At 39.6% G+C, this 21,406-nt stretch overlaps 1 non-coding gene across 1 annotated transcript; it reads right to left on the minus strand.

The window, feature by feature from the left end:
• Positions 1–273: 273 nt before the first annotated feature.
• TRNAS-GCU (transfer RNA serine (anticodon GCU)) lies at positions 274–355 on the minus strand. The gene has a single exon. It is a non-coding gene; the product is annotated as a tRNA-Ser (tRNA).
• Positions 356–21,406: the final 21,051 nt, after the last annotated feature.

Below are 21,406 nucleotides of genomic sequence, written 5' to 3' on the forward strand. Positions count from 1 at the left end.
GGAAGATGATATTCCAAGGATGTGTTTCACTGCTTGGGTGTCGCTGATCACCTGTCAGCAGTCAAAAACAAACAAACAAACAAACCTGTTGCAGTCGAGTCACTTACAACACAGAGAGACTCTATAGGACAGAGTAGAACTGCCACACAGGGTTTCCAAGGACTGCCCGATGGATCCAAACTTTTTACCTTTTGGTTAGCAGCCAAGCTCTTAACCACTGTGCAGCCTATGGCTCCAAATCTTACTCCCACGACAAGTGGGGAAAAGAAGAAACGACGAGGGTGGGATTCGAACCCACGCATGCAATGCACAACGGATTAGCAGTCCATCGCCTTAACCACTCGGCCACCTCGTCAGGAATAAAAGGAAAGAGAATCAAAGAGAAGGAAACTTAGGCACTCAGTTTTGCCCTGAAATAATTTATACATCTGCATATCTGGAAGTAGCCCAGTGGAGAGCGTCACTAGAGGGCTTTGTGGATTAGTTGATTAAAAAAAAAAAAAACTGTCTGCAGGGCCCTTTCAAGCACCTCCCCCTCCCCATCTGTCTTTCTCTTTAATAGTAGTACAAAATGGGAGCTTAATGAGCATGATTTTGTTTTGGGTGATTGAAGAGATTTTGTTAGCATTTGGTTCTTCTTTGTCGTACTCCTACTGTCACAGTCACCTTAAGGGATATAGAAGCTCATAGCATAGAAACGAAAGAGCATTCAAGGAAGTCCATTGAGTTGTGTTTTTTCTGTCTATGGGTGCAGAAAATGAATGGAAAATATTAGGAGAAGTGAATTTGTATTCCTTCAAGATTGGTTTTCAATAGTGTTGAAGCAGAGAAAAAGTGTAGAGGTACGGAGGATGGAAGCCAGGGCCACATACATGCAAAGCGTGTGCTCTACCTGAGATTCATGCTCCTTGAGCGTTGGGGTAGTGTTGGTCCGTGTAAGAGGCATCAGCAGCTGCTTTAGGCAGGAGGTGCTCAGGAATCAGTGGAGGATACTGATTCTTTACAGGGCTTGAAAGTCAAGGCAGAGGATTGGAAATGTGTTGGATAAATAATCACATGAGTTTTCCATGGTGGCTTTTTTACAACCTTGAGTTGTTAAAAGTCTCTGTCTTGTATTATGGGTGTCAAAGAATCAAGTCCCCATTTTCAGCTCTTGATTTCCTCAATAGTTGACTTAACCTGGGGCACAAAGCTCAAAAAATTAATATTTTGGCCATCTAAAAGCCTTCACTGTATTTGCTGTTTGCTCAATCAGAATATATGTGTCAGATTTGATGTAGGAAAGCAATGGCAAAAGAAAACCCGATAGTGATGTACTCTGCATTTCATTGTAAGGGTCTTTTCTACTCGAGATATCAGGTAACTCAAGGGCCCTACGAACAGTCCAGAATTCATCAGAAATGAATGAAACAGCAGCTTCAGGATTTAGAAAAAGTGAATTATAAGAGTAAGGTAGAAGGTAAATAGACAGGATTTAAAGAACAAAAGTGAATGAAGCATTTATTCATGAAAAAAAATTAAGTCATTCTCAAATATAAGTAGGTACAGAAAAGGGAGTTCTGAAAAATTGTGGGTGGAGGGGCATGGGGGAAAGCCTGGAAGAAGAAGATAAACTCGTATGAGATTCAAGATATCTTGGAACACACCTGTAAGAATGTTACACAGTGAACTCGGGGAGTGCTCTGGTCTCCAGCCTTGGATTTATGAGTGATCAGTAAACACCTGCATGTAGAGGGTGAATAAAGACTGAAAAAATGTACTTTGAGATTTGGGGGTTAGAAATTCATTAGTGATACTTGTGGAAAACAAGTAAGCTTGCCCCAAGACTGGTCTAGAACCCTGACATTTATCATGGTGAAAACTCAATGCTTTGAACTACGTAAGAAGATATTTATAAAAAAATTCATTTCCTGGTACCAGATTTCTAGTGCCTGTTAGCCTTTTCTCATCATAGTTTGCACAAATACGAGCCTTTGCAAATACTTATAAAAACAACACTGAGTCTTTTTCGAAATTAGCAGAACATGATTTTTCTGTTAGACTTGTTCTTTCAGTGGGCTCAGGGGATTTGAACAATAAGAACAAGGAACAGTGTGTGGTAGGTTTCACTTAAGGAGAAAACTAGAGCGTCACACAGAAAACTGATGGGAATGTGTATATGTTTACCTATGTGTATGTGTGTGTAAATACTGGGTGGTGTCTTGGCTGTTTGATGCTGTAAAAGCAGTATGTGTAATGTCAAGCAACCCTCATTACAGTATCATTCAGAATCGTTTCACTGTCCTAAAAATGTCTGTGCTCCACTATTCATCCTTCCAAACCTCTCTGAATTGCTGGCAGCCACTGATCTTTTTACTGTCTAAAATTTTGTCTTTTCTAGAATGTCATGTATTTGGAATAATACAATATGTAGCTTTTTCAGACTAACTTCTTTCACTTAGCAATATGCATTCAAGATTACTCCGCCACTTTTCATAGCTTGAAAGCTCACTTGTTTTTGTTGCTGAATAATACTCCATTATATGGATGTGCCATAGCTTGTTTATTCATCTATATAAGGACATCCTGATTGTTTCCAATTTTTGGCAATTATCAGTAAAGTTTCTATAAACATTTGTGAGCAGGTTTTTGGTGGACATAGACTTTTATTTCACTAGGTAAATACCTAGATGCCCAACGGCTGAATCACATATTTATGTATGTCTATGTGTCTGTATGGGCTGTAATTTGACCCTGGTGAACTTGTTCTAATTTTCTTCAACTTCATCTGGAACTTCCATATGAGCAATTGATGGCCTGTTCCACAGTCGTCCCCTGGCCTTGTTCTGACTGATGACATTGAGCTTTACCGTCATTTCTTTCCACAGATATAGTTGATTTGATTCATGTGTATTGCATATGGTGAGGTCCACATGTATAGTTGCCGTTTAAGTTGTTGAAAAAAGGTATTTGCACTGAAGAATTAATTGGTCTTTCAAAATTTTATCACCCAATTTGCGGGACCGTTACTATTACCATATTTTCCAACAACCAATCCTTCTTTGTTTCCAACTTTCACATCCCAATCACCAGTAATTATTAATGTGTCTTGACTGCGAGTTTGATCAATTTCAGATTCAAAAATTGGTAAAAATCCTCAATTTCTACACCTTTGGCATTAGTGCTAAGTCCATAAATTTGAATGACAGTTGTATTAACTGTTCTACCTTGTAGGCATATGGATATTATCCTATCACTGACAGCATTGTACTTAAGGATAGACCTTGAAATGTTCTTTTTGATGAAGAATGCAACCGCATTCCTCTTCAAATTGTCATTCCCAGCATAGTAGACTATATGATTGTCCACATCAAAATGTTCAATACTGTCCATTTCAGCTCACTAATGCCTAAGATATTGATCTTTCATTTCAATTTTGGCATCTTCCGATTTTCCTAAATTCATGCCTCCTATATTCCACATTCCAATTATTAATGAATGTTTGCAGATGTTTCTTCTCATTTTGAGTTGTGCCACATCAGCAAATGAAGGTCCTGAAAGCTTGACTCCATTCCCATCATTAAGGTTTCGACTGTATTTTGAGGAGGCAGTTTATTCCCAGTCGTATTTTTTGTGCCTTCTTTTTCCAACATGAGAGGCTCATCTTTCACCACTATATCAGACAATGTTCTGCTGCTATTCATAAGGTTTTCACTGGCAAATTTTTTCAGAAGAACACTGCCAAGTCCTTCTTTCTAGTCTGTATCAATCTGGAAGCTCAGGTGAAATCTGTCCCCCAAGGGTGACTCTGCTGGTATTTGAAATACCAGTGTCAAAGTTTCCAGTGTCATGGCAACATACAATACTACAGTATGACAAAGTGACAGACATATGATGGACCATCTCAAGAATAGATTTGACACATTGAACATGAATGGCCAAAGACTAGACAAGTTCTAGAATGACATCAAGGGCATCATACATGAAGAAAGCAAGAGGTCATTAAAAAAGAGAGGAAAGAAAGAAAAGACCAAAATGGATGTCAGAAGATACTCTGAAACTTGCCCTTGAACAGAGTAGCTAAAGTGAAAGGAAGAAATAATGAAATAAAAGAGCTGAACAAAGGATTTCAAAGGGTGGCTGAAGAAACCAAAGTAAAGTATTATAGAGAAATGTGCAAAGACCTGGCATTAGAAAACCAAAACCAAAGACCACACTCAGCATTTCTCAAGCTGAAAGAATTGAAGAAAAATTCAAGGCTTAAGTTGCAATATTGAGGAATTCTATAGGGAAACTAATAAATGGTGCATGAAGCATCAAAGGAAGATGGAAAGAATACATAAAGTCACTGTACCAAAAAGAATTGATCAACGTTCAACCATTTCTGGAGGTAGCATATGATCAAGAACCTATGCTACTGAAGGAAGAGATCCAAGCTGTACTGCAGGCACTGGCGAAAAACAAGATTCCAGGAATTGACAAAATTCCAACTGAGATGTTTCAAACAGATGCAGTGCTGGAGGTGCTCACTCATCTATGCCAAGAAATTTGGAAGACAGCTACCAGGCCAACCAGCTGGAAGAGATCCAAATTTGTGCCCATTCCAAAGGAAAGTGATCCAGCAGAATGCAGAAATTATTGAACAATGTCATAATACAACATACAAGTAAAATTTTGCTGAAGATCATTCAAAAGAAGTTGCGGCTGTACATCAACAGGAAACGGCCAGAAGTTCAAGCCAAATTCAGAAGAGGACGTGGAAGGGGGGATGTCATTGCTTATGTCAGATGGATCTTGGCTGAAAGTAGAGAATACAAGATGTTTACCTGTGCTTCACTGACTATGCAAAGGCATTCAACTATGTGAATCATAACAAATTATGGATAACATTGTGAGGAATGGGAATTCAAGAACACTTAATTATGCTCATAAGGAACCTCTACATAGATCAAGAGGCATTCGTTTGAACAGAACAGGGGGATAAGGCATGGTTCAAAGTAAAGAAATGTGTGTGTCAGTATTGCATCCTTTCACCATACTAATTCAAACCATATGCTAAGCAAATAATCCAAGAAACCAGACTACATGAAGAAGAAGGTGGTACCAGGATGGGAGGAAGACTCATTAACAACCCGTGATATGCAGATCACACAACTTTCCTTGCTGAAAATGAAGAGGACATGAAGCACTTACTGATGAAGATCAAAGATCACAGCCTTCAGTATGGATTACACCTCAACATAAAGAAAACAAAAATCTTCATGATTGGATCAATAAGCAACATCATGATAAATGGAGAAAAGATTAAAGCTGTCAAGGATTTCATTTTACTTGGATCCACAACCAACACCCATGGAAGCAGCAGTCAAGAAATCAAACAACGCATTACACTGGGCAAATTTTCTGCAAAAGACCTCTTTAAAGTGTTAAAAAGCAAAGATTTCATCTTGAGGACTAAGGTGCACCTGACCCAAGCCATGGTGTTTTCAATTGCCTCATATGCATGTGAAAGCTGGACAATGAATAAGGAAGACTGAAGAAGAATTCATACCTTTGAATTATGGTGTTAGTGAAGAATATTGAATATACATACCAGGGACTGCCAGAAGAACAAACAAATTTGCCTTGGAAGAAGTACAGGCAGAATTCTCCTCAGAAGCAAGGATGGGGAGACCTCATCTCACATACTTTGGACCTGTTATCAGGATGCAGCAGTCCCTGGAGAAGGACATCATGCTTGGTAAAGTAGAGGGTCAGGGAAAAAGAGGAAGAACCTCAACAGGATGTATTGACACAGTGGCTACAACATCAGGTTCAAGCATAACAATGCTAGTGAGAATGGTACAGGTTGGGCAGCGTTTCATTTTGTTGTACATAGGGTCACTATGAGTCAGAACTGACTCCACAGCATCGGACAACAACATGTTTATGTTAGTCTACATTTGGCTTTGTAAGAAACTGCTAGGCTATCTTCCAAAGTAGCTGTACTATTTTGCATTTTCCTGGTAATGAATGAGAGTTCCTGTAGCTCCACATCCTTGCCAGCATGTGGTGTTGTCAGTATTAGGATTTTAGCCATTCAAATAGCTGTGTAGACACCCTGGTGGGGTAGTAGTTAGGAGCCTGGCTGCTAACCAAGATGCTGGCAGTTCAAACCACCAGGTGCTCCTTGGAAACCCTATGGAGCCGTTCTCTGCCCTCCAGGATCACTATGAGTCGGAACTGACTCAACAGCAGCTAACAAGAACAGCAACAGTAGGTGTGTAATGGTATCGCACCATTGTTTTAATCTGTAATTCCCTAGTGGCATGTGGGAGTCCCTGGGTGGTGCAAATGGTTAAATTTTTGGCTTTTTTTAACTTAATGATTAATTGGTGGTTTGGAGCCACCCAGAGTTGCCTCAGAAGAAAGGCCTGGAGATCTACCTCCACTAAAAACCATGTGAAGCACATTCTACTCATGGGGGAATTGGTTTTTTTTTTTTTTTAAAGACACATGTCACCTGTATATCTTCTTTGCTGGGGTATCTCTTCAGATATTTTACCCACTTTCTAATTGGGTTGCTTGTGTTTTTATTGTTGAGTTTTAGGAGTTCTTTGTATATCTTGGAAACCCTGACGGCGTAGTGGTTAAGTGTTACTGCTGCTAATCAAAGGGCTGGCAGTTCAAATCCGCCAGGTGCTCTTTGGAAACTCTATGGGGCAGTTCTACTCCGTCCTATGGGGTCGCTATGTGTCGGAATTGACTCGATGGCACTGGGCTTGGGCTTGGCTTGTGTATCTTGGATCCACTACAATGACCAGTTACCATCAAATCGATTATGACTCATGGCAACCCCATGTGTAGCAGAGTACGGCTTGGACTCAATTCCTTTCTCAGATATGAGTTTTGCCTCGTGTATTTTGATGCTCTGTTGTTAGGTGCATACACATTCAGGATTGTTATGTCTTCTTGGAGAATTGACCCTTTAATCATTTTGTAACCCCTTCTTTAGTTTTGATATTTTCCTTGCTCTGAAATCTGACTTGCCTGACGTTAATATAGCAGCTCCAGCTTTCTTTTGATTAGTGTTAGTATGGTATCTTTCTCCATCTTTTTACTTTTTTTTTTTTTTTTTTTGGTTTTTCATTCGGTTATTTATTATAAAGTATCTTAAAGTAAGCTAACTGCAAAAAGCATTCTACAAGGGAGCAAAATAGTACAGTCTTAGTATGCTACTCTCTATAGGTTAACCTAAGGGCAAATTTGGACACCGGAGTAATGGTTTTTTTTTTAAGTGTCCACCTGATATAATTACCTCACTCTTCATCAGCATCTCTCTCCTACCCACTGTCCAGTCCCTTTCATGTCTGATGAGTTGTCTTCGGGAATGGTTCCTGTCCTGGGCCAACAGAAGTTTTGGGGACCATGACCACCGGGATTCCTCTAGTCTCAGTCAGACCATTGAGTATGGTCTTTTTGTGAGAATTTGTGGTCTGCATCCCACTGATCTCCAGCTACCTTAGGGGTTCTCTGTTGTGCTCCCTGTCACGGCAGTCGTCGATTGTGGCCGGGCACCAACTAGTTCTTCTGGTCTCAGGATGATGTAGGCCTCTGGTTCATGTGGCCCTTTCTGTCTCTTGGGCTCTTAGTCATCCTGTGACCTTGGTGTTCTTCATTCTCCTTTGATCCAGGTGGGTTGAGACCAATTGATGCATTTTAGATGGCCGCTTGTTAGCATTTAAGACCCCAGATGCCACATTTCAAAGTGGGATGCAGAATGTTTTCATAATAGAATTATTTTGCCAATTGACTTAGAAGTCCCATTAAACCATAGTCCCCAAGCCCCCGCCTTTGCTCTGCTGACCTTTGAAGCATTCAGTTTATCCCGGAAATTTCTTTGCTTTTGGTCCAGTCCAGTTGAGCTGACCTTCCATGTATTGAGTATTGTCCTTCCCTTCACCTGAAGCAGTTCTTACCTACTAATTAATCAGTAAAAAACCCTCTCCCACCCTCCCTCCCTCCCCCCTTCGTAACCACAAAAGTATGTGTTCTTCTCAGTTTATACTATTTCTCAAGATCTTATAATAGTGATCTTATACAATATTTGTCCTTTTGCCTCTGACTCATTTCGCTCAGCATAGTGCCTTCCAGGTTCCTCCATGTTATGAAATGTTTCACAGATTCGTCACTGTTCTTTATCGATGCGTAGCATTCCATTGTGTGAATATACCACAATTTATTTACCCATTCATCCGTTGATGGACACCTTGGTTGCTTCCAGCTTTTTGCTGTTGCAAACAGAGCTGCAATAAACATGGGTGTGCATATATCTGTTTGTGTGAAGGCTCTTATTTCTCTAGGGTATACTTCGAGGAGTGGGATTTCTGGGTTGTATGGTAGTTCTATTTCTAACTGTTTAAGATAACGCCAGATAGATTTCTAAAGTGGTTGTACCATTTGACATTCCCACCAGCAGTGTATAAGAGTTCCAGTCTCTCCGCAGCCTCTCCAACATTTATTATTTTGTGTTTTTTGGATTAATGCCAGCCTTCTTGGAGTGAGATGGAATCACATCGTAGTTTTAATTTGCATTTCTCTAATGGCTAATGATCGAGAGCATTTTCTCATGTATCTGTTAGCTGCCTGAATATCTTCCTTAGTGAAGTGTGTGTTCATATCCTTTGCCCACTTCTTGATTGGGTTGTTTGTCTTTTTGTGGTTGAGTTTTGACAGAATCATATGGATTTTAGAGATCAGGCACTGGTCGGAGATGTCATAGCTGAAAATTCCTTCCCAGTCTGTAGGTGGTCTTTTTACTCTTTTGGTGAAGTCTTTAGATGAGCATAGGTGTTTGATTTTTAGGAGCTCCCAGTTATCTGGTTTCTCTTTGTCATTTTTAGTAATGTTTTGTATTCTGTTTATGCCCTGTATTAGGGCTCCTAAGGTTGTCCCTATTTTTTCTTCCATGATCTTTATCGTTTTAGTCTTTATGTTTAGGTCTTTGATCCACTTGGAGTTAGTTTTTGTGCATGGTGTGAGGTATGGGTCCTGTCTCATTTTTTTGCAAATGGATATCCAGTTATGCCAGCACCATTTGTTAAAAAGACTATCTTTTCCCCAATTAACTGACACTGGGCCTTTGTCAAATATCAGCTGCTCATACATGGATGGATTTATATCTGGGTGCTCAATTCTGTTCCACTGGTCTATGTGCCTGTTGTTGTACCAGTACCAGGCTGTTTTGACTACTGTGGCTGTATAATAGGTTCTGAAATCAGGTAGAGTGAGGCCTCCCACTTTCTTCTTCTTTTTCAGTAATGCTTTGCTTATCCGAGACTTCTTTCCCTTCCATATGAAGTTGGTGATTTGTTTCTCTATCACCTTAAAAAATGACATTGGAATTTGGATCGGAAGTGCATTGTATGTATAGATGGCTTTTGGTAGAATAGAGATTTTTAGTATGTTAAGTCTTCCTATCCATGAGCAAGGTATGTTTTTCCACTTAAGTATGTCCTTTTGAATTTCTTGTAGTAGTGCTTTGTAGTTTTCCTTGTATAGGTCTTTTACATCTTTGGTAAGATTTATTCCTAAGTATTTTATCTTCTTGGGGGCTACTGTGAATGGTATTGATTTGTTATTTCCTCTTCAGTGTTCTTTTTGTTGATGTAGAGGAATCCAAGTGATTTTTCTATGTTTATCTTATAACCTGAGACTCTGCCAAACTTTTCTATTAGTTTCAGTAGTTTTCTGGAGGATTCCTTAGGGTTTTCTGTGTATAAGATCATGTTATCTGCAAATAGAGATAATTTTACTTCCTCCTTGCCAATCCAGATGCCCTTTATTTCTTTGTCTAGCCTAATTGCTCTGGCTAGGACTTCTAGCACAATGTTGAATAAGAGCGGTGATAAAGGGCATCCTTGTCTGGTTCTTAGTTGTCGTGTGACCTTGGTGTTCTTCATTTTCCTTTGCTCCAGGTGGGTTGAGACCAATTGATGCATCTTAGATGGCCGCTTGTTAGCATTTAAGACCCCAGATGCCACATTTCAAAGTGGGGTGCAGAGTGTTTTCATAATAGAATTATTTTGCCAATTGACTTAGAAGTCCCCTCAAACCATGTTCCCCAGACCCCCGCCCCTGCTCCGCTGACCTTTGAAGCATTCATTTTATCCCGGAAACCTCTTTGCTTTTAGTCCAGTCCAATTGGGCTGACCTTCCATGTATTGAGTGTTGTCTTTCCCTTCACCCAAAGCAGTTCTTATCTACTGATTGATCAATAAAAAACCCTCTCCCTCCCTCCCTCCCTCCCTCCCTCCCCAGTTCGTAACCACAGAAGTATGTGTTCTTCTCAGTTTTTACTATTTCTCAAGATCTTATAATAGTGATCTTATACAATATTTGTCCTTTTGCCTCTGACTCATTTCGCTCAGCATAATGCCTTCCAGATTCCTCCATGTTATGAAATGTTTCAGAGATTCGTCACTGTTCTTTATCGATGCGTAGTATTCCATTGTGTGAATATACCACAATTTATTTACCCATTCATCCGTTGATGGACACCTTGGTTGCTTCCAACTTTTTGCTATTGTAAACAGAGCTGCAATAAACATGGGTGTGCATATATCTGTTTGTCTGAAAGCTCTTGTATCTCTAGGGTATATTCTGAGGAGTGGGATTTCTGGGTTGTATGGTAGTTCTATTTCTAACTGTTTAAGATAACGCCAGATGGATTTCCAAAGTGGTTGTACCATTTTATATTCCCACCAGCAGTGTATAAGAGTTCCAATCTCTCCGCAGCCTCTCCAACATTTATTATTTTGTGTTTTTTGGATTAATGCCAGCCTAGTTGGTGTGAGATGGAATCTCATCGTAGTTTTAATTTGCATTTCTCTAATGGCTAATGATCGGGAGCATTTTCTCATGTATCTGTTGGCTGCCTGAATATCTTCTTTAGTGAAATGTGTGTTCTTATCCTTTGCCCACTTCTTGATTGGGTTGTTTGTCTTTTTGTGGTTGAGTTTTGACAGAATCATGTAGATTTTAGAGATCAGGCACTGATCTGAGATGTCATAGCTGAAAATTCCTTCCCAGTCTGTAGGTGGTCTTTTTACTCTTTTGGTGAAGTCTTTAGATGAGCATAGGTGTTTGATTTTTAGGAGCTCCCAGTTATCTGGTTTCTCTTCATCATTTTTGGTAATGTTTTGTATTCTGTTTATGCCCTGTATTAGGGCTCCTAGGGTTGTCCCTATTTTTTCTTCCATGATCTTTATCGTTTTAGTCTTTATGTTTAGGTCTTTGATCCACTTGGAGTTAGTTTTTGTGCATGGTGTGAGGTATGGGTCCTGTTTCATTTTTTTGCAAATGGATATCCAGTTATGCCAGCACCATTTGTTAAAAAGACTATCTTTTACCCAATTAACTGACACTGGGCCTTTGTCAAATATCAGCTGCTCATACATGGATGGATTTATATCTGGATTCTCAATTCTGTTCCATTGGTCTATGTGCCTGTTGTTGTACCAGTACCAGGCTGTTTTGACTACTGTGGCTGTATAATAGGTTCTGAAATCAGGTAGAGTGAGGCCTCCCACTTTCTTCTTCTTTTTCAGTAATGCTTTGCTTATCCGTGGGTTCTTTCCCTTCCATATGAAATTGGTGATTTGTTTCTCTATCCCCTTAAAATATGACATTGGAATTTGGATCGGAAGTGCATTATATGTATAGATGGCTTTTGGTAGAATAGACATTTTTACTATGTTAAGTCTTCCTATCCATGAGCAGGGTATGTTTTTCCACTTAAGGATGTCCTTTTGAATTTCTTGTAGTAGAGCTTTGTAGTTTTCTTTGTATAGGTTTTTTACATCCTTGGTAAGATTTATTCCTAAGTATTTTATCTTCTTGGGGGCTACTGTGAATGGTATTGATTTGGTGATTTCCTCTTCGATGTTCTTTTTGTTGATGTAGAGGAATCCAAGTGATTTTTGTGTGTTTATTTTATAACCTGAGACTCTGCCAAACTCTTCTATTAGTTTCAATATTTTTCTGGAGGATTCTTTAGGGTTTTCTGTGTATAAGATCATGTCATCTGCAAATAGTGATAGCTTTACTTCCTCCTTGCCAATCCGGATACCCTTTATTTCTTTGTCTAGCCTAATTGCCCTGGCTAGGACTTCAAGTACGATGTTGAATAAGAGCGGTGATAAAGGGCATCCTTGTCTGGTTCCCATTGTCAAGGGAAATGCTTTCAGGTTCTCTCCATTTAGAGTGATGTTGGCTGTTGGCTTTGCATAGATGCCCTTTATTATGTTGAGGAATTTTCCTTCAATTCCTATTTTGGTGAGAGTTTTTATCATAAATGGGTGCTGGACTTTGTCAAATGCCTTTTCTGCATCAATTGATAAGATCATGTGGTTTTTGTCTTTTGTTTTATTTATGTGGTGGATTACATTAATGGTTTTTCTGATATTAAACCAGCCTTGCATACCTGGTATAAATCCCACTTGATCATGGTGAATTATTTTTTTGATGTGTTGTTGGATTCTATTGGCTAGAATTTTGTTGAGGATTTTTGCATCTATGTTCATGAGGGATATAGGTCTATAATTTTCTTTTTTTGTAATGTCTTTACCTGGTTTTGGTATCAGGGAGATGGTAGCTTCATAGAATGAGTTGGGTAGTATTCCGTCTTTTTCTATGCTTTGAAATACCTTCAGTAGTAGTGGTGTTAACTCTTCTCTGAAGGTTTGGTAGAACTCTGCAGTGAAGCCGTCCAGGCCAGGACTTTTTTTTGTTGGAAGTTTTTTAATTACCATTTCAATCTCTTTTTTTGTTATGGGTCTATTTAGTTGTTCTACTTCTGATTGTGTTAGTTTAGGTAGGTAGTGTTTTTCCAAGAATTCATCCATTTCTTCTAGGTTTTTAGAGTACAATTTTTCGTAGTAATCTGAAATGATTCTTTTAATTTCATTTGATTCTGTTGTGATGTGGTCCTTCTCGTTTCTTATTCGGGTTATTTGTTTCCTTTCCTGTGTTTCTTTAGTCAGTCTAGCCAATGGTTTATCAATTTTGTTAATTTTTTCAAAGAACCAGCTTTTGGCTTTGTTAATTCTTTCAATTGTTTTTCTGTTCTCTAATTCATTTAGTTCAGCTCTAATTTTTATTATTTGTTTTCTTCTGGTGCCTGATGGGTTCTTTTGTTGCTCACTTTCTATTTGTTCAAGTTGTCGGGACAGTTCTCTGATTTTGGCTCTTTCTTCTTTTTGTATGTGTGCATTTATTGATATAAATTGGCCTCTGAGCGCTGCTTTTGCTGTGTCCCAGAGGTTTTGATAGGAAGTATTTTCATTCTCGTTGCATTCTATGAATTTCCTTATTCCCTCCTTAATGTCTTCTATAACCCAGTCTTTTTTCAGGAGGTTATTGTTCAGTTTCCAAGTATTTGATTTCTTTTCCCTAATTTTTCTATTATTGATTTCCACTTTTATGGCCTTGTGGTCTGGGAAGATGCTTTGTCATATTTCGATGTTTTGGACTCTGCAAAGGTTTGTTTTATGACCTAATATGTGGTCTATTCTAGAGAATGTTCCACGTGTACTAGAAAAAAAAGTATATTTTGCAGCGGTTGGGTGGAGAGTTCTGTATAATTCAATGAGGTCCAGTTGGTTGATTGTTGTAAGTAGGTCTTCCGTGTCTCTATTGAGCTTCTTACTGGATGTCCTGTCCTTCTCTGAAAGTGGTGTGTTGAAGTCTCCTAGTATAATCGTGGAGGTGTCTATCTCACTTTTCAGTTCTGTTAAAATTTGATTTACGTATCTTGCAGCCCTGTCATTGGGTGCATAAATATTTAATATGGTTATATCTTCCTGGTCAATTGTCCCTTTTATCATTATGTAGTGTCCTTCTTTATCCTTTGTGGTGGATTTAAGTTTAAAGTCTATTTTGTCAGAAATTAATATTGCTACTCCTCTTCTTTTTTGCTTATTGTTTGCTTGATATATTTTTTTCCATCCTTTGGGTTTTCGTTTGTTTGTGTCTCTAAGTCTAAGGTGCGTCTCTTGTAGGCAGCATATAGATGGATCGTGTTTCTTTATCCAGCCCGTGACTCTCTGTCTCTTTATTGGTACATTTAGTCCGTTTACATTCAGCGTAATTATAGATAAAGAAGTTTTGAGTGCTGCCATTTTGATGCCTTTTCATGTGTGTTGTTGGCCATTTCATTTTTCCACATACTTTTTTGTGCTGAGACATTTTTCTTAGTAAATTGTTAGATCCTCATTTTCATAATGTTTGACTTTATGTTAGTTGAGTCGTTACGTTTTTCTTGGCTTTTATCTTGAGTTATGGAGTTGATATTCCTTTTTGTGGTTACCTTATTATTTACCCCTATTTTTCTAAGTAAAAACCTAACTTGTATCGTTCTATATCGCCTTGTATCACTCTCCATCTGGCAGTTCAATGCCTTCTGTATTTAGTCCCTCTTTTTGATTATTGTGATCTTTTACCTATTGACTTCCATGATTCCCTGTTATGTGTATTATTTTATTTATTTATTTATTTTTAGAATTAATCTTAATTTGTTTGTTTTTGTGCTTTCCCTTTTTGAGTTGATATCAGGACGTTCTGTTTTGTGACCTTGTATTGTGCTGGTACCTGATATTATTGGTTATCTGACCAAACAATCTCCTTTAGGGTTTCTTGTAGCTTTGGTTTGGTTTTTGCAAATTCTCTAAACTTGTGCTTATCTGTAAATATCTTAATTTCGCCTTCATATTTCAGAGAGAGTTTTGCTGGATATATGATCCTTGGTTGGCAGTTTTTCTCCTTCAGTGCTCTGTATATGTCGTCCCATTCCCTTCTTGCCTGCATGGTTTCTGCTGAGTAGTCTGAACTTACTGATTCTCCCTTGAAGGAAACCTTTCTTTTCTCCCTGGCTGCTTTTAAAATTTTCTCTTTATCTTTGGTTTTGGCAAGTTTGATGATAATATGTCTTGGTGTTTTTCTTTTTGGATCAATCTTAAATGGGGTTCGATGAGCATCTTGGATAGATATCCTTTCGTCTTTCATGATGTCAGGGAAGTTTTGTGTCAGGAGTTCTTCACCTATTTTCTCTGTGTTTTCTGTCCCCCCTCCCTGTTCTGGGACTCCAATCACTCGCAAGTTATCCTTCTTGATAGAGTCCCACATGATTCTTAGGGTTTCTTCATTTTTCTTAATTCTTTTATCTGATTTTTTTCAGCTATGCTGGTATTGATTCACTGGTCCTCCAGATGTCCCAGTCTGCATTCTAATTGCTTAAGCCTGCTCCTCTGACTTCCTATTGCGTTGTCTAATTCTGTGATTTTATTGTTAATCTTTTGGATTTTTGCATGCTGTTTCTCTGGATTCTTGCAACTTATTAATTTTTCCACTATGTTCTTGAATAATCTTTTTGAGTTCTTCAACAGTTTTATCAGTGTGTTCCTTGGCTTTTACTGCAGTTTGCCTTATTTCATTTGTGATGTCTTGAAGCATTCTGTAAATTAGTTTTTTATATTCTGTATCTGATAATTCCAGGATTGTATCTTCATTTGGGAAAGATTTTGATTCTTTTGTTTGGGGGGTTGGAGAAGCTGTCATGGTCTGCTTCTTTATGTGGTTTGATATGGACTGCTGTCTCCGAGCCATCACTGGGAAACTAGTTTTTCCAGAAAATCCACTGACTGGTACGCTGGCTCCTTGCTCTGAAAACAATCGCCGTCTCCCCGTATTTGTTCGTTCTCCGTCTCTAAATCTGTGTTTGTTGTTCAGAGTTTGTAGATTGTTATGTATGTGATCGATTCAATTGTTTTTCCAAGTCTTTGTTTCCAATTACTTTTTTGTGCTGAGACGTTTTTCTTTGTAAATTGTGAGATCCTCATTTTCATAGTATTTGACTTTATGTTTGCTGAGTCATTACGTTTTTCTTGGTTTTTATTTTGAGTTATGGAGTTGTTATACCTCTTTGTGATTACCTTAATATTTACCCCTATTTTTCTAAGTAAAAACCTAACTTGTATTGTCCTATATCGCCTTGTAATCCTCTCCATATGGCAGTTCTATGCCACCTGTATTTAGTCCCTCTTTATGATTATTGTGATCTTTTACATATTGACTTCAATGATTCCGTGTTTTGAGGGTTTTTTTTTTTTTTTTTTTTGTTAAATTAATCTGAATTTGTTTTTGCGATTTCCCTATTTGAGTTGATATCAGGATGTTCTGTTCTGTGACCTTGTGTTGTGCTGGTATCTGATATTATTGGTTTTCTGACCAAACAATTTCCTTTAGTATTTCTTGTAGCTTTGGTTTGGTTTTTGCAAATTCTCTAAGCTTGTGTTTATCTGTAAATATCTTAATTTCGCCTTCATATTTCAGAGAGAGTTTTGCTGGATATGTGATCCTTGGCTGGCAGTTTTTCTCCTTCAGTGCTCTATATATGTCATCCCATTGCCTTCTTGCCTGCATGGTTTCTGCTGAGTAGTCTGAACTTATTCTTATTGATTCTCCCTTGAAGGAAACCTTTCTTTTCTCCCTGGCTGCTTTTAAAATTTTCTCTTTATCTTTGGTTTTGGCAAGTTTGATGATAATATGTCTCGGTGTTTTTCTTTTGGATCAATCTTAAATGGGGTTCGATAAGCATCTTGGATAGATATCCTTTCATCTTTCATGATATCAGGGAAGTTTTCTGTCAGCAGATCTTCAACTATTCTCTCTGTGTTTTCTGTCCTCCCTCCCTGTTCTGGGACTCCAATCACATGCAAGTTATCCTTCTTGATAGAGTCCCACATGATTCTTAGGATTTCCTCATTTTTTAAAATTCTTTTATCTGAATTTTTTTCAGCTATGTTGGTGTTAATTCCCTGGTCCTGCAGATTTCCCACTCTGCATTCTAATTGCTCGAGTCTGCTCCTCTGACTTCCTATTGCGTTGTCTAATTCTGTAATTTTATTGTTAATCTTTTGGATTTCTGCATGCTGTCTCTCTATGGATTCTTGCAACTTATTAATTTTTCCACTATGTTCTTGAATAATCTTTTTGAGTTCTTCAACTGTTTTATCAGTGTCTTCCTTGGCTTTTTCTGCAGTTTGCCTTATTTCATTTCTGAGGTCATCCCTGATGTCTTGAAGCATTCTGTAAATTAGTTTTTTATATTCTGTATCTGATAATTCCAGGATTGTATCTTCATTTGGGAAAGATTTTGATTCTTTAGTTTGGGGAGTTGTAGAAGCAGTCATGGTCTGCTTCTTTATGTGGTTTAATATCGACTGCTGTCTCCGAGCCATCACTAAGATATTGTAGTGATTTATTCTAATTTGCTCACTGAGTCTTGTTTTGTTTTCTTTCAATATACATGAATGGGCTACTAGATTGTGCTGTCTTGATTGTTGTAGCCCTTGACTTACTTGTGACCTATTACCAGCTGGTTTGGGCTGTTGCCAGATATATATGCCTGAGTCTATTCACTATTCTTGAGTAGAATCTGATTTTGGGTCATCAAGTTTGTGCTGCACCCTAACACCTATCCACCTTGAGAAGTAGTGGTGATAGTTGTGTGCACCAGATTCTAATTGCAGCTGGGGTTCACACTCCGGGGGGCAGGATGCTGACAGTCTTCCCCCAAGTGTCAGTGAGGTAGTTGTGTCTCTATTCCTAAAGCACCTTGGTGGGAGGGCTCTGCAGCTGTACTTTAGGCCCCCAGTGCAAGTAGCTCTACAGATTGGTAGGTGTCACCCTCCTTAGACCCCTAAGGCAAGAGGCTAGGTGGTCTGGGGGGAGCTTCAGCTCTCAGTTCCCTGTTGTGGGTCAGTTAGGGCTCTGTTGAATAAGCAGAGATATCAGACCTGGGAAACTTGTTTTTCCAGTAAATCCGCTAAAAAAAAATGCTGTCAGATCCCTATCAGAAATGCCTTTGCATTATAATTGCCACCTTGTTCCCTGTAGGGATGAAAGCCCAAGATATGGATCATATATGCTTGGCTGGAGCTGGTTCTGTGTTTTTAGTCCAATTAGGGAAGGATTTTTGGTCCCTGGGTTTTTTGTGGTTGCTTCTCTCAGGCCGTAAGAATGGGTTAGGAAAAGACCATAAAAAAGGGAAAAGAAAAGCCAGGAGCCGGAGCCCTTCTCCCTCTGGCTCAGGAAATTCCAATGTTAATGAAACCGCCTTGGAAGGGGAGGGGAGGGTTCAGAAAAACAGGAGAGAGTAAAAAAACCCCTGGAATATAGCCAAAGTTGCTTATCTTGCTTGGGATGACTATTTTATCTGAGATTCCCCAAGGGGCGTGTGGCCTATGTGTGCTGGCCATGTAGAGATTGCCCCAGAGGGTCTGGCCCACAGAAGCCGCAGTCAGTTCCTCCGCTGCCAGTCCAAAGCCCAGCGTCAAGGTTCCCTGGCTGGGACGCTGCACTCCCGGCTCTAAAACCAGTCGCTGCCTCCCGGGGACTTCTCCTCCCACCAGCCGTGTCACCGCACCACCTGCAGACCGGCCGGACCCCTCCCGGAGTCAGGTCAGGGGGGTAGGGCTGCACCCCGTGTTTGCACTGTCACAGGATGTGGTGCTCAGTTACCCCGCGCCCAGTCCAAAGCCCCGCACCAAGGTTCCCGGGCTGGGATGCTGCACTCCCGGCTCCAAAACCAGTCGCTGCCTCCCGGTGACTTCTCCTCCCACCAGCCGCATTGCTGCACCGCTGGCGCTGACCGGCTGGGCCCTCTCCCGAAGTCAGTTCAGGCGGGTAGGGCTGTGCCCCGTGTTTGTGCCATCACAGGATGTTGTGTTCAGCTCCTCTGCGCCCAGTCCTAAGCCCGGCCCCAAGGTTACCTGACTGGGTCGCTGGCTCCAGGCTCCGAAAACAGTCTCTGCTTCCCCGTAGTTGTTCGTTCTCTGTCTCTGTCACTCAGGTCAACTCTTTAAATCTGTGTTTGTTGTTCAGGGTTCGTAGATTGTCATGTATGTGATCGATTCACTTGTTTTTCGGAGTCTTTGTTGCAAGAGGGATCCGAGGTAGCCTCTACCTAGTCAGCCATCTTGGCCCCCCTCCGTTTTCTTTCCTTTTATCTCTTGTAAGATAAAAGGTGGTGCAGGCCACACCCCAGAGAAATGCCCCTTCCATTGGATGAGGGGTGTGACCTTAGTAAGGGTGGTACAATCTCACCGTTATCCTCTTTAGCATAAAATTATAATCACAAAATGGAGAACAACCACACAATACTGGGAATCATGACCTAACCAAGTTGACACTTATTACACTTCTTTGGGGGGAACACAATTCAATCCATTACAAAAGGTGATCCAAAAGAATGCAGAAGTTATCAAACAGTATCATTAATATAACATACAAGTAATATTTTTCTGAAGATCAATCAAAAGCCGTTGCAGCTGTACATCAACAGAGAACTCCCAGAAGTTCAAGTCAGATTCAGAAGAGGACATGGAACCAGGGATATCATTGCAGATATCAGATGGATCTTGGCTGAAAGCAGAGCATACCAGAAGGATGTTTACCTCTGTTTTATTGACTATGCAAAGGCATTCGACTGTGTGGATCATAACAAATTATGGATAACATTGTGAGGAATAGGAGATGCAAAACAGTTAATTGTGCTCGTGAGAAACCTGTACATAGACCAAGAGGCATTCGTTTTAACAGAACAGAGTGATACTGGTTTAAAGTCAAGAAAGGTGTGTTTCTGGATTGTATCCTCTCACCACACTTACTCAGTCTTTATGCTAAGCAAGTAATACAAGAAGGTGGAACATATAAAGAAGAATGCAGTATCGGGATTGGAGGAAGACTCATTAACAACCTATGATAAGCAGGCGACACAACTTTGCTTGCTTTAAAATGAAGAGGAATTGAAGCACTGACTGATGAAGATCAAAGACCACAGCCTTCAGTATGGATTACACTTCAACTGGATCAATAAGCAACATCATGATAAACGGAAATAAGATTGAAGTTGTTGAGGATTTCATTTTACTTGGACCCACAATCAATGCCCACAGAAGCAGCAGTCCAGAAATCAAACAATTCATTGCATTGGGCAAATCTGCTGTAAAAGGCCTCTTTAAAGTGTTAAAAAGCAAAGATGTCACCTTGAGATCTAAGATGTGCCTAATCCAAGCCATGGTGTTTTCAATTGCCTCATGTGCATACAAAAGCTGAACAATGAATAAGGAAGACTGAAGAAGAATTGATGCCTTTGAATTATTGTGTTGGTGAAGAATATTGAATATACCATGGACTGCCAGAAGTACAAACAAATCTGTCTTGGAGAATGTACAGCCAGAATGCTCATTAAAAGCCAGAATTTCAAGGCTTCATCTCACATGCTTGGACCTGTTTTCAGAATAGATCAGTCCCTGGAGAAGGACATCATGCTTGGCAAATGAAGAGTTAGGGAAGAAGAGGAAGACACTCAATCAGATGGATTGACACAGTGGCTGCAACAGTGGGCACGACTGTAACAATAATTGTGAGGATGGCTCAGGACCAGGCAGTGTTTCATTCTTTTGTGCATGGGGTCACTATGAGTTGGAACCATCTCCATGGCACCTAAAACAACATGTTTATGTAAGCCTATGTTTAGCATTGTAAGAAACTGCTAGACTGTCTTCCAAAGTGACTGTGTTATTTTGCATTTTCTCAGCAATGAATGGCAGTTCCTGTAGCTCCACATCCTTGCCAGCATGTGGTGTTGTTAGCATTTGGGATTATAGCAACCGAACAGCAACAATAGATATGTAATGATATCTCATCATTGTATTAATCTGTAATTCCCTAGTAGTGTATGAGGAATGGATGGTACTGAAGGAAGAAGTTCAAGCTGTACTGAAGGCATTGACCAAAAACAAGGCTCTGGGAATTGATGGAATACCAACTGAGATGTTTCAAAAAACAGATGCAGCACTAGAAGTGCTCACTCATCTGTGCCAAGAAATTTCTAAGACAGCTACCTGGACAACAGACTGGAAGGGATCCATATTTATAGCTATTCCCAGAAAAGGTAATCTAACTAAATGCAGATATCATCCAACAATACCAATAATATCAGATGCAAACAAAATTTTGCTAAAGATCATTCAAAAGCAGCTGCATCAGTGTATCAACAGGGAACTGCCAGAAATTCAAGCCAGATTTAGAAGTGAACATGGACCCAGGGATAACATTGCTGATGTCAGATGAATCCTGGCTGAAAGCAGAGAATACCAGAAAGATTTTCACCTGTGTTTTATTGATTATGCTAAGGCATTCGACTGTGAAGATCATAACAAATTATGGATAACATTTCAGAGAATGGGAATTTTGGAACACTTAATTGTTCTCATGAGAAATCTGCGCATGGAACAAGAGGCAGTCATTTGAACACAACAAGGGAATACCGCATGGTTTAAAGTCAGGAAAGGTGTGCGTCAGGGTTGTGCCCTTTCACAATACC

This window comes from Loxodonta africana, chromosome 1 (genome assembly GCF_030014295.1).
Source record: "Loxodonta africana isolate mLoxAfr1 chromosome 1, mLoxAfr1.hap2, whole genome shotgun sequence".
Classification (NCBI taxonomy): Eukaryota; Metazoa; Chordata; class Mammalia; order Proboscidea; family Elephantidae; genus Loxodonta; species Loxodonta africana.